Raw genomic sequence first — 18,283 nt, forward strand, 5'->3', positions numbered from 1 at the left:
CGAAGGGGACAAGACAACTGCACTGTATTAAGGAGAGGATGAATGGGGACATGTATTGTGAGATTTTAAACAACAACCTCCTTCTCTCAGTCAGAGTATTAAAAATGGGTCGTGGCTGGGTCTTCCAACATGACAATGACCTGAAGCACACAGCCAGCATAACCAAAGAGAGGCTCTGTAAGAAGCATATCAAGGTTCTGGAGTGACTTAGCGGGTCTTTAGACCTAAATTCAATAGAAAATCTTTGGAGGAAGCTGAAACTTCCTGTTGCTCGGCAACAGCCCGAAACCTGACCAATCTAGAGGAAATATGTGTGAAGGAGTGGGCCAAAATCCCTGTTGCAGTGCATGCAAACCTGGTCAAAAACTACAGGAAATGTTTGACCTCTGTAATTGCAAAAAAAGGCTTCTGTACCAAATATAAGCAGTGCAATGCAAATACATTCTTTAAAAATCATACAGTGTGATTTCCTGATTTATTTATTTTTTTAAATGCTGTCTCTCACAGTGGGAATGCAACTACAATGTGAATTTCAGACCCCTCTATGATTTCTAAGTGGGAGAACTTGCAAAATCGCAGGGTGTTCAAATACTTATGTTCCTCACTTAAAAACAAACAAGAGAATCGAGAGCCCAATATGATGCAGTATTGTCAGGTAAAATGAAGAGTTCAATACAATTTTATGTGTATATACTCACAAACACGGGTTACCCATAGGCAACCACTTTAAATGCAGGTGGGGAGAATTAGGACCTGACCCCACTCAGGGTCTCTGTAGATAGTAGATGGGGATGCACCCCTCCACCCAGGGTGGACTAGAAGATCAGCAAAAACTCAGTATACAGAGGAGCCAGAGTAGAGTAGAGTAAAACTTTACTCTACTCTGGCGCCTCTGTATACTGAGTTTTTGCTGAGCTTATGTTCCTCACTGTATGCACTGCAATCCCACACACTCTCAATTCATTTATTGTCCACTCAGGAGTAGGATCACTGGGCTGGAGAGTGCTATCCATTTTCAGATGGAAGAGGTAGCAGCAAGTTTATGCTCCCTTTTATGCTGCAGACCAGAGGGGATCTGAGTGTCTAAACGGGGACTGTATGGCTACAGGGACAGCCTGGTGTCTTCAGTTCTGGAGCAAATAGTTGGTGAAAGATATCTATTCAATCTGACTATCAGCTCTATGCATGATGTATGTCACTTGGAAACCTTATATGATCTCTGCTGTAAACATATAAACCAAACAGAGTTTAGCAGCACTCAAGACTGGGATGTCAGAAGTAGGTCACTTTGCAACTTTGTGCTAATGTCTACATTGTGATGTAGTAAACGTGGATGTTTTACTGGAGTTGTGCCAGATTCCTTCTGGTGAAATGTTTTAATAAAGATGCAACCTTGTCATAAGGAATTATGAGATCATCTTTAACTACTTGACCCCTGAGGAGTTTCAACCCTTGAGTACCAGAGCAATTTTCACCTTTCAGTGCTCCTTCCATTCATTCGTCTATAACTTTATTATTACTTATCGCAATGAAATGAACTATATCTTGTTTTTTTCGCCACTAATTAGGCTTTCTTTAGGTGGGACATTATGCCAAGAATTATATTCTAAATGTGTTTTAATGGGAAAATAGGAAAACATTTTGGGGAAAAAATCCTTATTTTTCAGTTTTCAGCCATTATAGTTTTTAAATAATGCATGCTACTGTACTTAAAACCCATGAAATGTATTTGCCCATTTGTCCCAGTTATTACACTGTTTAAATTAAGTCCCTATCACAATGTTTGGCGCCAATATTTTATTTGGAAATAAAGGTGCATTTTTTTCAGTTTTGCGTTCATCCCTAATTACAAGCCCATAGTTTATAAAGTAACAGTCTTATACCCTCTTGACATAAATATTTAAAGAGTTCAGTCCCTAAGGTAACTATTTATGTATTTTTTTTTATTGTAATTTTTTTTTTTTATTAAAAAAAAAAAAAATTGGGGGGAGAGTGGGAGGTAATGATTTAATTTTTAATGTAAAACTATGTATATGAAAAATGCTTTTGGGTGTAGTTTTACTATTTGGCCACAGTAACTTTTTGTGAATGCATCCTGCAAGCGTAGGAAGTACGCTTGCAGGAAGTTCAGGGAGGCTGGGAAACTTTTTTTTTTCACAATGATCGCGCTGCTTCTTATAGAAGCAGCCGATCATTGTTGGGGGGGCTTCGATCAACGAACGGGAATGGTTATTCCCGTTCATTGATATCCGGGCGAGCGGGTGGCGGCGTGCACGATCGCGGGAGCGCGCACATGAGCGAGTGGGAGCACGGACAGCGGCGGTAGCGGCGGGAGGTGCGGATATCTCCGTCCCTGGTGGTTAAAGGTTGTGCAAAGGGATGGAGATATCCGCACCTGTGGTGGTCAAGTGGTTAAATTTCACTCCAACAGTTACTTATACTGCCTTTGCTAGATTTCTAAACATCTAGCTGAAACTGCTAGAGATGTACATTTAACAGATACACCTGGAGACACTAGTCTACAATCATACCCAGCATTAACTGGTTGATTATTTAGCATTGATACAGGTGAGTCAGTGAGCCTTTCTACTGAGTCCACTTCCCTAACTAACTCAGCCAGGTGAAGCATTTAGCATAAGGATTGGGAAGGATACACATCACACAGTTCACAATTGCATAGCGTTTCATGTGAAGGCTATTTTCTGTTTAGAATAAAACTGGATGATAATCTTCAGATAGTAAAATAAATAATCTTAGGAGAAAACCTATTTTTGCTTTGAGGTTCTTTTGAGTTCTGAGAAGGCAGGGGCGTAATGAAAAAAGAGGTAACTTGGATTCTCAGCAGAAGCCATTGAAGTATGTCCAACTTCCGGGGCGTTTCTAGGTTCCTGGGAGATCCGGGGAACTCCTGGGCAGCGCGTGTACGAGCCGTGATGAAAATGGGCGTGGCCATGTGGAGTCAAGTGGGTGTGGTCATAGGTGGGGCCAAATGTACTTGAATATAGCAGTGGCGTAACTTAAATATATTCAACAGGCAGCATTTCACATATATAAGCCCCTCACCTGGCTTCTGTCTTGCCTTCGGCTGGCTGGCCGGTGCGCTGTACTCGGCTGGTGGTGATGCTGTGCTGGCCTGGCAGGAGGTGATGCTGTGCCGGCCTGGCTGGTGGTGATGCTGTGCCAGCCTGGCTGGCGGTGATGTTGAGCCGGCCTGGCTTTGCTAGGTGACTTGCTGGGGCTTTGCTGGGCTGGGCAATTTGCTGGGGGCATTTTGGGGGGCTTTGCTGGGCTGGGGGGTTTACTAGGCTTTTCTTGGCTGTATGCTTTGCTGGGCAAGGACCAGGAGGCTTTGCTAGGCTGGGGGGTTTGCTTTGCTGAGGGCTCTGCTTTGCTGGGCTGGGGCCCTGGGGTTTTGCTTGGCTGTAGATAGGTAGCTTCCCCCAGAATAGGTTAGATAGGCAGCATCCGCCAGTATAGATTATATAGGCAGCTTCCCCCGGTGTAGTTTAGGTAGGCAGCTTCCCCCAGTGTATGTTAGATAGGCAGCTTCCCCAAGTATAAATTATATATGCAGCTTCCCCCAGTGTAGGTTAGATAGGTAGGTTTCCCCAGTATATGTTAGATAGGCAGCTTCCCCCAGTGTAGGTTAGATAGGCAGCTTCCCCCAGTATAGATTAGATAGGCAGCTTCTCCCAGTATAGATTAGTTAGCTGTGCCTGCGGTGATCTGAAAACAGGTGAGCTTTTAACTGCCCGCTCCCCCCCCCCCCCCGCAATGCCCAGTGCCCCCTCCTGCCACTCAGTAGATCCGGGGCACCATGGCAACAGGTTCCAGGCCGGTGCCCTGTATCAAAGACCCTAGCGACGCCCCTGTCCAACTTTATTCTCACCCTTGCTAATTCTGCTCCAGAGAATCAGTAATGCCAGGTTTGCAATGTGACAATTCTCACACTTTTATCAAATAAAACTTTCAGAACTAATGGTTACTTAGCATCATTTTGAATTCATAACCTTAACCACCTCAGATTCTATGCTAGTGATCACCCTAACCAGGATTCCAGCAGACACATTACAGGGGTCCATTCTAAAACTACTTCAACAGTGTTAAAAAGACAGTACAATCCTTCCAGAGAGGAAGTCTGTACTACTTTTCTGTGTACCTGGTCAAGAAATCATGGAGATGACAGGTCTTATTTTGAATGTAAAATGTCTCCACTTTAAGTGTTGTTCAAAGTTCCCCATGGAGAATATCTAGCCAGTTACAAATGTTATGAAAAACAAATATTACTGGCATGCCTAAACTTAAAGGGCGCCTACTTGTACCACTAGATTGCCTGGACTTTCTGTCCATTTCTGAAATGTACTCTTTACCAGGGAAAGACATATCCAATTTACTTCTCTGTCCCCGGACTGGCTACTTGCTATGGTTATTGCCAAAGTCCTGGCAGCTGTGGTACTAGTTGACATTGTTAAGGACTTTATTTCCCTATGTTATTAAACTTTATTAATGATAACATGGGGTTTTTGGTTAGTGACAACTGACACTAACAAAGTGTTACGTAGGAGAACAGAGGCACCTCTATCACCTGGACTCGTTACTGTTGTATGCTCCTATGTTTTATTGCCTAAGAAAGCAGGTTTACACCTGTGAAACGCATTGCAGCACCCTTTGGAGTATGCCAAAAAAAATTGTATCTACTTAAATTGACAGTTTCCAGTGTCTGCTTGCAGGAGGTAAGTCCACCACTGCTTCTTAAGCATTTTTTAAACTTTTTATCATTGTGATTTTATTCTTCTGGCACCTCTGTTCTCCTACGTAGTTCTTATATCCACCCTTGGTGGAGGAGGATACCCCTTTTTTCCTATCTACAGAGTGCGACTTCTTATTCCTAAGTGGGGACAGGACAATCTCCTCACCTGCCTATACAGTGGTTGCCTTGGAGGTAACCCTGCTTTGTGAGTATATCTATTTTACGCTTCCACTTATCCATCCTGTTGCAGTACATACTACACTATATTGGGCTCTCGGTGTATATACTAACAAAGTGTGAATGCTGTAGCCCTGTGCTTAAGTAAATGTACAGTGCAAGGAAAATCTCCATGAGGTCCTCTTGGGGATATGAACATTTTCAATAATCCAGTGAGGACAATTTCATGTATCTTATCTTGAACAGATAATAATGCTGAGATAATAATGCTGTGTGATGCTCAGTGGTGCTCGCCAGGCATTGCGAATTTGAATTTACCCGTGATCACGGGTAGATTTTCATGGTTGCCGAATTCGAAGAGCTATGCTGCTGTCGAATTTGAATGTACCCGAATAGGCGCTCACGAATTCGGCTTCGGTATCCAGGGGATGACTTCATCGGGCCAATCAGAAGGCCCCCAGCTGAGGCCCTAGCAACCAATCAGAGGAGGGGAGCCTGGCCCTCCCCTCCTCTATATAAGGCGGCGGCCATGTTGCGGAGCCCGTCCTTGCTTGTGACTGAGCGGTACTGAGAGCATCTCCAGTGCTGCTGCGTGTCTAGCAAGTGCTTTTCAACTGTGAAAACAGAGCGTTTTACCTCCTGAACACATTGATTATCTTGATTTATAGTTAGATAGTGATTTGATTGTTATAGTTCAGTCAGTGTATATACTGTATACTGTGCTAGGCTAGTGTTAGATCTGTGTGCAGGCTAGGCCTGCTAGCCTAGGTAGCCTTAGCCTACTACTAGCTTAGGTAGGTTAGAGATTATAGTTAGTTGTGTACTAGTTTACTTAATTTCTACTGTTAGTCTGTGCATTTATTAGCTTGCGTACTGTGTTAGTTACTTTACAGAGGGCAGCATCTGTTGTGATCTGTGACTGCCTGTCACATCTCTGCCTGACCCTATTGATTGCGTCCATGTGTGACAGACTTTGATTGTCACCGTCGGTCACACGAGTTAGTTATCGACTACTAGTCTACTACACTACTACTACTAGGGATTAAAGTTAGTTGTTATTTACCTACGTACTAGTTTACTTAATTTCTACTGTTAGTCTGTGCATTTATTAGCTTGAGTACTGTGTTAGTTACTTTACAGAGGGCAGCATCTGTTGTGATTTGTGACTGCCTGTCACCAGGGCCGGATTTGTACTTTCCAGCGCCCTAGGCCGGCTGTCACCAACCGCCCCCCCCCCCCCCCCCTCCCCATTCTGTCCAATTCAGACTAGTTTGAATGGGCCCTCCTCTGTTTTGCTGCTTTGCCCTGTTCAACAAAGAAGCAGTGCATGCTCTATCCCCTCCATGTAATTTTGCTCTCCTGTCTGCATGCACAGCAGGCGATAGTGTTCTGGGCTTGCATACTTCAGAAATGATGCTCATGTATGAGCAGCACTTGTCAAGTACGCATACCCATAACACTCCATCAGCTCCTGTGCACATGCATACAGGAGTGCAAAATCACAGGGAGCCCCAGTGGACAGCGCTGCTTCTTTGTCCTCTGTGCTACTTGCTGCCGTCAGAGCCACAAATAGGGGACAGTGCAGCACAATGCAGAGAAGCCCATCCAAAACAGAAGACAGGTAAGTAGAAGGATCCGACACTACACACACTGGCATATATGTAGTGTAATGCTATATACACATGATGCAATTTTCTGACAGATTTACTGTTAGGTCGATTATTTCCATCATGTTTGAACTGATTTCAATTTTTCGATCAATTTGCTGTTCACTTCTATGAAAAATCATTCAGAAAATTGATTGGAAAGCAGATCGGACATGTTGGAAATAGTCGATCTGACAGTAAATCTGTCAGAAAATTGCATCGTGTGTACCCAGCATAAGCTCAGGTGTACTTTACACAGTGACAATTTAGCACTTAAGATAGATCTTAAAATCAGTCAGCAGGAAGTTTTGTATCAGAATAACACTTTTTATTGGCTAACCAAAAGAAAAACAGTGAGCCTTTGGTTAATGAGCCATCTTCAGACTTTGTTATTACAAGATGCTAGGCACACAGCTTTATATATACAGTCAGCAGGAGATGCATTGATTGTTTTGTAAATATAAATAAATGTAACACAGTTGTCATTCTGTTTCAAAACATCCTACTTTCATTGATGGCTAACACAGTACTTTGCTGGTAAAAAAAAAAGCCAGGAAAGAGTTAAACTCACACAAAGAATGTTGTTGTCATTCTCTAGGAGAAAAAAAAAAAGCCATAAAATTAACAGATCTGAGGTCTTTAACAGCACTGACCTACTAGTAATAAACCATCAGTCAGGGAGAGGGGAGAGCTGCTAATTCCTGCCTGTGAATGCGTACTGCATGAAAAAAACTAATCGGAACTCAAGAGTTCTGCTACTTGAGCCCATATATTTTTCTTCTCACAGCAGATTGTTTGTCCCCTGTCATCATACAGGTGACAGCAGATGCTGACTGGCATAACACACACTTTGCACAAGTGAGAGAGATGCAGGGATCTCTGGAATTCAGGCAGACCAAAGCAAAGCAGGAGAGGTGATTTACTTTGACATGTGACCTCTTATCTCTCCAAGTCCTGCGCCCTGCTGATTTTTATCGCCCTAGGCCGTGGCCTCTGTGACCTTCCCAGAAATCCGGCCCTGCCTGTCACATCTCTGCCTGGCCCTATTGATTGCGTCCGTGTGTGACATACTTTTATTTGTCACCGTCTGTCACACGAGTTAGTTATCGACTACACTATACTAGTGTAGACTACAGTACTGTCTGTTAGTACTACTACTATTGTTATGATCGCTTCTGCAGCGTTTACTGCTGACTGCACTGGTATTGCAAACCAAGCAGTTCTAATGTCATTACATGCATTTGCTTGCATAGTTTGGTTTGCACTTAAACTAGTTGCTGATTCCATCTGCAGTCGCTCTGAAGTTTATGACAGTTTAATATGCTTTTGTGTAAACAAACATTGTCTGCTGCAGTGGAGGGGCGGTCCCTTTCCTGCAGGCTGCATATCATTGTCTGCCTTTTCCTGCTATCAGCCTGTGATTAATTACCATTCACTTGTGTGGGAATCTGCAGGTCTGCTCCCATTGGATGACCTCAGTATAAAGAACTGCTTCCTGCAATGCCTCATGGGCTATCATAGTTTCAGACTCTATCTGTTACTCTGCTCGTGCCCCACCTCGTTCCTGGTCCGTGTGGACTGCGCTGACTCCTGCGAAGGGGTCAGCGAGTCCTCCTAGTTCTGCTCTTGTTCTAGAAGTTGCTACTTGCTTGTCTTGTGTCATATATTGGTTCATCGCCAATATATACGCATACTTGCGCATTTTGTTATTTTCCTTGTATTCGTGTTACGTTAATATATCAGTGTCGCTGATATATACGTACACGAACTGTTTATTTCCTGTGTTCAGTTAGTCAGTTTTCCAGCACGTTTTGGTAGTTTGCGCGTATCGTGAACACCCGTGCTGAGCTAGTTATCCTGTTCCTGGTCCTGTTTGTGGATTGCGTTCATCTCTGCGAAGAGATAACGAATCCTTCTGAATCCTGTTCCTGGTCCTGTTTGTGGATTGCGTTCATCTCTGCGAAGAGATAGCGAATCCTTCTGAGTCCTGTTCCCTGTATTACTTCAGTCTTAGTCAGAGTTCCTGCTTATGTCATATATCGGTTCATTGCCAATATATACATATGTTAGTCAGACGTTACGAATAGTTTCATTGATAGCTGTAATTGTAATACGCTAGGAAAACATACTTATTGTATATTTATCTGTGTTACGTTCATCTATCTCGATCCTGCTATTCCTGTCTCTCCTGTCCTGTCTTTGTGAGGCACGCCATCGCCGCAACGCATTGGCTGCCTCATTCCAGTCTGTCTGGTCTTGGACGCTTGCTGTCGCTAAGTAATCGCTAGCTAGCAAGCGTTCATTCTGTCTACCTGTCCTGATCTCCTCAGTCCTGGTTTATGCGCTCAGCGCTACTTTGCGCTGAGACGTTATTACGAAAGTGTTTGTGGCTGTTCAGATCTGCACCGGCTCTGTGCACCACAATCTCCTATTGGAGTCAGTCCTCTCCTCCACTAAACTGGGGATATCCTGATCCCTTGTGCTGGTGTGTGTACCTCCTTCACGTCAGCTTATGTGTTGTATGCTGACTGTGGAGATTACACCCCCAAGCTTAACATTATGATAGCCCCATTACCAATCCCCATTGTGGGGGGGGGGTTCCCAGCAAAAATGACACTGTTTGTTATGGTTCCTGTTCCTTTAAGAAATTTGAGAAGCTCAATTCTGAAACAGAAAATGATTTTTTTTCTGAATGTGCCAGGTTCCTGGCCAATCCTGAGCTCCAGGCTACTCCTGTTTCAACGTGGGCCCCCCAGCTAGTTTATGTTTTATTTAAGGGAAGATTGTTTCAGTGGGCCTACGATGTCTTGGATCATACCAATTTAAAAGAAAGACCACTGGAATTTCTAGCGTTTGTGATCCATAACTGGCTGCGCAAAACCGATTTGCCTAGCCCTTTTGATAAGCTCCTGGCAGCTTGTCAATCAGCTGCTCCTTCTACTGCCTACAAAAATAATCAGCAAGCAGATAATTGTTCTGATAACTTTTCTTCTGCTAAGGCAGCAGGGTCTAAAGCCAAACGTAAACGCTCCAAAAGAAAAGCGTTACAATCAGCGGAGTCGTTGCCCTTGGCGACTGCGCATCAGATCTGTAACGAGACTCCACCATTAGCAGATAATGAAATTCAGTCACCATTCAGGGGAGTCAAATGGACCTATGAAACTACTAATGAACTTTCATTGCTAGCCAGGGAAAATAAAGGTTCTTGTTTAAATGAATTATCTGAATATGATTATGAAGATATATTACAGAGTATTGAACAGATCAATTTATTCGTGCAGCAAGGGAAATTTGCATACACTACAGTTCAATACTTGCTACAGGTATTGGAGATCCTTAGGAATAAGAAATCGGCCAATCACCTGCTAAATAACCCAATGTATGTTTCTGCCACTAACACATTTGCAAACTATGATCAGCCGGAATGCTCAGCTGTTAAATATGCATGGGATCCTCCATTTGAGAAAGGAGAGATGGAAGCTCTGGTCTATGAATGGAAGAAAGATGCAAGTTCATTTTGTCAGTTTTACAGTGCAAAAAGTGAATTAGTATTGAATGCATGCATTAAGTCTGCTTATAACCTAATAAAAACTGGTGTGTGTGGGTATGACTTTGTGGCTCCATTGATCGATGTGTGGAGAATGATTCTGGACGATTTTTATGCAATTCAATCAGTTGATACCAGGGAAGACACACTGTCAAGTGGAGATTGTTCCACTTCCTCAGTTCCTGAGGACTCGCCTGCTTCAGCACCTTTGGCTGATTCAGCGAGTGATTTTGAGCTCATTTTGTGTGAAATTGAAGTTCCTGTAATTCCACCCTGTACCATGGATAACTCAGTGTTACTTCCCAGTAAGACAGAAATTACTAATACTTCCTTAATCTTGCCCTGCACAAATTTCTCAGCAGAGGACCCAGAGGTCCTGCTGACTTTCGAGTCCAGCCTAGCCAGTACTCATGACTCTTTGTTTAGTGAAACAGACACCAGAAAAATCTTGCCTGTCTCTGCAAACACTTCTGCAGAAATTACCTTTGTTAATAAAGTTCAACTCCTGTCTGATCCAGCAGATTCCAATAGATGCACTACATCAGTTTCCGAGTCCCAGCAATCCTGTCTAGTAAACTCAGAACCCCAGCATCTGAATTTTCCAATTTTACAAATGAATGGTGATTCAGATGCGCAAACATTGTGTCTTGATCTTCCTGTTTCTACACCTCGCTCTAGTTTCGTGAATAGCTCAGAGCATCTGCTATGTGAACCTGAAATCGCAGAATTATTACCTTGTTCAGAAAATTTTCCAATAAATTTGCCCTGTACCATGAATTGTGCAGTAGATCTCTCCAATGAAACTCAGGTCACAGAATCATTATGCTGTCCAGCAGGTGCTTCCATGGTTTTGCCCTGCAATATGGACTGTTCAGTGATCCTGTCCAGTGAAGCTGTGGTCGCAGAGTCTTATGCTTCACCCAGTACTTTGGATACTTTAAACCCTTTAGCAGAGGAGGCTGAAGCACTGCTTACCTCAGTTGGTGTTGCAGTAATATTCACTTGTCTAGCAGCTGTTTTGGAATTACAGTCTGCTCTAATAAAACTTGATGAATTTCTGCCCAGCGAAGCAGAAGCCATTGAAATATTGTCCTCGTCAGCAAGTGTGTTAGATACCTTGCCCTGTACACAGTCTGATTTAACCAATGTTGTTGAGTCCCTCTCCAGTGTTGTAACAGCCGAGGAACTCCAGCCCTGTCCTCTGAATGTTTCAAAAGTCTTGCCCTGTAACATGGATAATTCTGACTCGCTGGAAAAAATAATAGAAATCTCAGAATTTCAGTCCGGGTTAATGAGTGTTTCTGAAACCCAGCCCTGTATCCTGGAAAATTCTGGTTCTCTGGCCGGTGTGGCAGAAGTTCCAGAGCCCCCTTCCTGTCCAGTGAGTTACTCAGTTTTGCCTAGTTCAGTGGGGATTGCTGCAATATTGACTTGTTTTGCAGCCCTTCATGAGCTCCAGTCCAGTGTATTTGATGAGTCTCTGTCTAGTCCAGAAGAAGCTATGGGAACCCTGTCTAGTTCAGTGCATACATCAGAAGATTTGCCCTGTCTTGTAAATGCCCCTGAACATGATTTGTTAATAACCCTGCTGGAATCAGCGACATCTAAGTCTGATCCTGCAGTTTTTAGTGAGAATCCAGTAACTATGAAGTCTAGTCATGATGAATTTTTTTTGCCCAGTTCTGGTTTCGGTCCTGTCTTGACTGACTTTGAGGTTCGCAGTTCCTTGACATGCCCAGAGGTTTCTCTTGTGCCGGTGTGCCCAGATGTGCTTCGTATGCCAGACTGCCCAGATGTGTCTGTGTTAGCGTGCTCACGTGCTTCCCTAGTGGAGACATGTTCTGATGTTGCCGGTTGGCCTGCATGCCCGGAGATGGTTCTGGTCCCTAAAAGCCCTGATCTTGATGTTTGTCCTTGTGACCCTGACTCTGGAGTTGCCCTGGGTTCCATAGGGGTTCTTGATAGTTCTCCATGTGAGCCTAAGGGGCGTTCTGACCTGTGGGGATCTCTTTGGAGCTTCCAAGTGTTCTGGGAGATCTCTGAGGAAACTTGTCCTGGTACCTTGGACTGGTTCAACGGTGGGTTTTGTGTTGGTAGGGACAGTTCCGGTGGGCATTGCAAAGGCTTTGGCGTTTTTGGACAGTCCTTGGAAGGCGGTGGGTATCGCGCAGAGAGTTTCTTGGGGTTGTTTTCTGGAAGTCGTGGTTCTGATGGGTGTCACACTGAGGCTTGTAGTGCTGACGGGCATGGTTCGGTAGGTTCTGGTTCCAATTGGTCTAGTTTTGGTGAGACTGATTCGGGAATTTGGTTTTGTCGGACGGATCCGACCTTCATGAATTTTCAGTCAGATCAGTTTGCTGGATTTCCCACTTCTGATTTTTTGGTTTGGGTGGTTCAGGAGAAATATGTCAGTTTTCATAGGCGTCCAGAGGCCGCGTTTAAGGGAGGGGGTACTGTTATGATCGCTTCTGCAGCGTTTACTGCTGACTGCACTGGTATTGCAAACCAAGCAGTTCTAATGTCATTACATGCATTTGCTTGCATAGTTTGGTTTGCACTTAAACTAGTTGCTGATTCCATCTGCAGTCGCTCTGAAGTTTATGACAGTTTAATATGCTTTTGTGTAAACAAACATTGTCTGCTGCAGTGGAGGGGCGGTCCCTTTCCTGCAGGCTGCATATCATTGTCTGCCTTTTCCTGCTATCAGCCTGTGATTAATTACCATTCACTTGTGTGGGAATCTGCAGGTCTGCTCCCATTGGATGACCTCAGTATAAAGAACTGCTTCCTGCAATGCCTCATGGGCTATCATAGTTTCAGACTCTATCTGTTACTCTGCTCGTGCCCCACCTCGTTCCTGGTCCGTGTGGACTGCGCTGACTCCTGCGAAGGGGTCAGCGAGTCCTCCTAGTTCTGCTCTTGTTCTAGAAGTTGCTACTTGCTTGTCTTGTGTCATATATTGGTTCATCGCCAATATATACGCATACTTGCGCATTTTGTTATTTTCCTTGTATTCGTGTTACGTTAATATATCAGTGTCGCTGATATATACGTACACGAACTGTTTATTTCCTGTGTTCAGTTAGTCAGTTTTCCAGCACGTTTTGGTAGTTTGCGCGTATCGTGAACACCCGTGCTGAGCTAGTTATCCTGTTCCTGGTCCTGTTTGTGGATTGCGTTCATCTCTGCGAAGAGATAACGAATCCTTCTGAATCCTGTTCCTGGTCCTGTTTGTGGATTGCGTTCATCTCTGCGAAGAGATAGCGAATCCTTCTGAGTCCTGTTCCCTGTATTACTTCAGTCTTAGTCAGAGTTCCTGCTTATGTCATATATCGGTTCATTGCCAATATATACATATGTTAGTCAGACGTTACGAATAGTTTCATTGATAGCTGTAATTGTAATACGCTAGGAAAACATACTTATTGTATATTTATCTGTGTTACGTTCATCTATCTCGATCCTGCTATTCCTGTCTCTCCTGTCCTGTCTTTGTGAGGCACGCCATCGCCGCAACGCATTGGCTGCCTCATTCCAGTCTGTCTGGTCTTGGACGCTTGCTGTCGCTAAGTAATCGCTAGCTAGCAAGCGTTCATTCTGTCTACCTGTCCTGATCTCCTCAGTCCTGGTTTATGCGCTCAGCGCTACTTTGCGCTGAGACGTTATTACGAAAGTGTTTGTGGCTGTTCAGATCTGCACCGGCTCTGTGCACCACAATCTCCTATTGGAGTCAGTCCTCTCCTCCACTAAACTGGGGATATCCTGATCCCTTGTGCTGGTGTGTGTACCTCCTTCACGTCAGCTTATGTGTTGTATGCTGACTGTGGAGATTACACCCCCAAGCTTAACAACTATTTAAAAAAAAAAAAGTTTTAATTTTTTTTGTCACTCACCACCAGTCACCACCAACCCAGGCTCTTTATTAATGTTTACTTCCTTTCCCGCCCTTTATATTTATATATATATATTTTTTGTTTTTCTTATTGTATTTTTATATTATTGCACAATGACTGGCAGAGGTAGAGGACGAGGCACCACCAGGAGAGGCAGTGCCATTACGGCAGCCACTGCCAGCACCAGGTCTGTGACAGGTCCGCCGCCAGCCACTGACCGCAGAGTTGTGGAGGAGGGAGCAGAGGCGCAACAGCAGCGTGTTGCGCCCATCTTTGAGACGGGTCGTCGCCCCCGGCCCATTTTAGAGAGTCAGGCACAGGCTGTGGTGGAAATGATGGCCAAGCAGCAAGCTACCATTTCCAGCCAGACCTCTAGTGCCAGAGAGACCAGTGCCACCACCACCAGCACTCCGGTCTGCAGCAGGCCTCCACCACCGCTTGAGGTCACGTCGACCCCAGCGACCAGCCTGCCCTCACTGACATGATGGGGGCATGCGATGAGGAGGAGGAGTATGAGGTGGAGGAGTTTGTTGTTGGCGCACAACAACCACAATTTGATGATGAGGAGGAGGAGGGTCCTGATGCAGTGGCTGTTGGGGCAGAGGAGTTGGTTGAGGTGGGCTCAGAGGAGATGTTTGGGGATGATGATGATGAGGCGCTGGATCGTCCCTATGTGCCACCACCAGCACAGTTGGTTGAAGGCAGCTCATCATCGGAGGAGGAGGCGTCTCTGGCACAGAGGCGCGGCAGCAGCATGGCCTCCAGCACAGGGCATGGAAGGTAGGAGCCACAGCCTGCTGCTTCAGCCACTACCACCACCACCACCCGCACCAAAGCTCCTCCCAAAAGAAAAACAGCCCTCCAAAGGCAGAAAAGCTCCTCTGCCCTCAAGCTTGAAGGGCAGATTGAAATCCGCACTGTGGCAGTACTTTACTGTGTGCGAAGACGACAAGACCAGTGCCATTTGCCACAGTTGCGGAGCCAGCCTGAGCAGAGGTCGCGATCTCAACAAGTTGGGTACCTCGTGCCTGCAGACCCACTTGGAGACCAAACATTTTCAGGACTACATGTAGAAGCTTTCCAGAGGCGCCGATAGAATAAAAGTCACTTAAACGAGCTTAAAACCGATGGGGCAGTGGTGGACCTATCCCATCCATGCGGACAAAGCAAACAAAGGAAGGACTGTGGCATCAACAGTCAAACAACAATTTATTTATACTCCACAGTAAAAATAGGCAACGCGTTTCACAGGCTCAATCCCGCTTCATCAGGCCAATCAAAAAGGCGCATACAGCTTATCAGCATCAAAACTACACTGAGCGCCTCAGACAGACAGAGGCAAGAAATAAACAATTATTGTCATTTATGGTTTGGTGTATAAGGGTTGCAACTAATCTGCACCTTATAGTTACCTCCTAGTTGTTTTTTTTGTTTGTTTGTTTTTTTATCAGACTGGTCAGTTCATGTATTTTCTTTTGTGTAAAGCGTATTTTATTTTTATCTTGCACATGAGCGGCTTAGATTTCTTTTAGGCTAAATTCACAGTGGTCAGTTGCGTTGCAGAATAATGCTGCATGTTAACTCACTACCTATACAATTCTATGGGCCTGTTCACAGAACTGCATTGTAACTGATCACATTATTCTTATGGTGGCCACTAATGATCCAATCTTTTTTTTATCCAATTTTACCAAAACTATTTAGTAGAAGGGTAAAATGAATATAGTGAATATATTGAATGGATTATGTAGGCATCAATACATATACAACCAGGGAATCTTCATGTGCTTATATTCAATTTATTCTAGACCTGCAAAATCCATTGCCGAAACAGTGGTACACAAACATTTAAAACATCCTAAAAACATGATCTGACACTGGAGCTATTACTAAGTGCAATCCCACTGTCCCTGTGATGGTTTGTACCGTCTCAATCGCCCAGCCTCAGCCTATGCAATTAGATCGGTTACCCAATCACTATTGGACATGTGTGGGCCCTCCACCGGCGCACACCACGAGGTCTCCGCATGCAATCTGTATAGTGCACTGTAACTGACCGCCGGCCGGCTAGCTGCTGGACTTCTCTAACACAGTTCATCAAAAGACAAATACGACACTTCTGGCAATTCTTCTTGGGGACACCATTCCTGTTGCCACAGCCAACAGCCCTCTTACTTGCTGTATGTACCGCCTTGTTAGTGTCCTGTGTGATGTCATTACCCGGCAACTTGTCATATGTTTTATCCACCCCACAGGGCTGCACAATGAACAGATGAACTTTTGAATAGGGTTTACTCACAACCTTCACGCAGTAATGCGCTCTTCCGAGGGAGCTTCGCTCAGGGCTCCTGAAGTTACGGAGGCCCGACGCAATTTTGCATCACCTCTCGGCGTCTTTCTGCACCGGCTGCTTCCTGTAGTCTCGCGTAGGTTCCTGGCGTGGCCCGGCGTCCCGGGATTGTGAGCGCTCACATGTGTCAGTCAGGCCCCGCCCGCTGACGCGTTTCGCCCCGCCCACGGGGCTTTCTCAAAACGAAATGGGGATGGAGTTCCCTTCGGCAGTGTGGCCTTATAGACCCGTCCCTCCCAGTTGAAAGGTCATCCTGGCCACAATACCGCCATCTTTATTCTGGTGAGAGAGGGCAAATCAGCGGAGCTTTAGAACACTAGATCACACATCAGTTATTTCTTCATTAGGAGTTATTAGACCCATTCATTCTTTTCATTTTCCGTCTACCTCATCTTTCGATATAATTCCATCACTTTAGTTCAGAAAATACACCATATTCAGATCAGAGTTCAGACCTTCTGGGATCCTTGTTCCCAAACGATAGATCCAAGTTGCTTCTATTTTATATAATTCATTCTCTATGTCACCTCCTCTGTGTGACACTTTTTGTTTTATAATTCCCTTAAAACGTAGCCCAGATGGATCTTTGTTATGATAGCGGGCAAAATGGGTCCCCAGAGGGCTGTCCTTTTCCGCTTTTTCAATGTTTTTCACATGTTCCCCTATTCTTGTACCAAGTCGTCGTTTAGTTTTGCCAACATATAATAAATTACACGGGCATTTAATACAGTATACCACCCTTTCTGAATTGCAATTAATATTATCTCTAATATCAAATTCTCTTGTACCCTTTGCATTTGTAAACGTTTTTGATCTCTCTACTAGCCCACACACATTACAATCACCACAGCTAAACATTCCAAATTTTTGAGGGAATTTGTTTAACCATGTGTCTTTTGTTTTACTCAAAAATTCTGATCTCACCAACTCATTTTTTAAGTTCCTCGCCTTTCTAGCTGTCATATAGGGTCTTTCACCTACCAAATTCTTGATGCGTTTATCAACCAACAAAATCCCCCAATGTTTCTGTAACACTTTCTGCAATGCATACCAATGGGCCCCATATGTAGTTACAAATCTAATAGGGTCATTCTTTTCCCCACCAACTGTCAATTTTTTACCTGGTGATCGCCCTGTTCTTAATTCATCCCTATTTTTTTCCAACATTTTTTCAAATTCCAACTCGACCAACTCTTCAGGATATCCTCTCTCAAATAGCCTCTGGCTCAACTCATGGCCTTCTCTCACAAAATCCTCGTCCAGAGTACAATTTCTTCTATGTCTGTAGAATTGTCCCCTAGGCACAGCTTTTCTCTGTGACACCAAGTGATGACTTGAGTAATGTAGCAATGTATTCCCTGCTGTCGGATTATGTAGGCAGTTCCCTTATATTACATAGAAATGGTAAGATTGGATGAAAAAGATTGGATCGTTAGTGGCCACCATACAGGTGGCTACTAACGGTCCAATTTCTAGGGAAAAATCGTTTTGAGCAATCAGAAATTCTGATTGGAAGGGAAATAGTTCACTACACCATTAACGAACCAATCTTTGCTTCCTATCTATCACAACCAACAAGAAATCCAAATTTTGGTTTGACAAAAATCCAATCTGACGACTATTTTTATAATCGTTCATAAATAATTGTGCCCATCAATAGAGATTACAATCAACTAATCCGATCAGAATTTATGATTGCTCAAACGATTTTTCGCTAGCAATTGGACTGTTAGTGGCCACATTTACTCACAGCATACAGACTTTGTATCAAAGTCTGTGGCCAGTCTCCATTGCAGTTCATAGTCATTATAACACATTAAAATGCATGTGTTGAAGGGGAACTTCGGCCTAAACAAACGTACTGTCATCAAGTTACAGTAGTTATGTTAATTAGAATAGATAGGTAATATAATCTCTTAC

The sequence above is a fragment of the Hyperolius riggenbachi genome, chromosome 3, assembly GCF_040937935.1.
Source record: "Hyperolius riggenbachi isolate aHypRig1 chromosome 3, aHypRig1.pri, whole genome shotgun sequence".
Classification (NCBI taxonomy): domain Eukaryota; kingdom Metazoa; phylum Chordata; class Amphibia; order Anura; family Hyperoliidae; genus Hyperolius; species Hyperolius riggenbachi.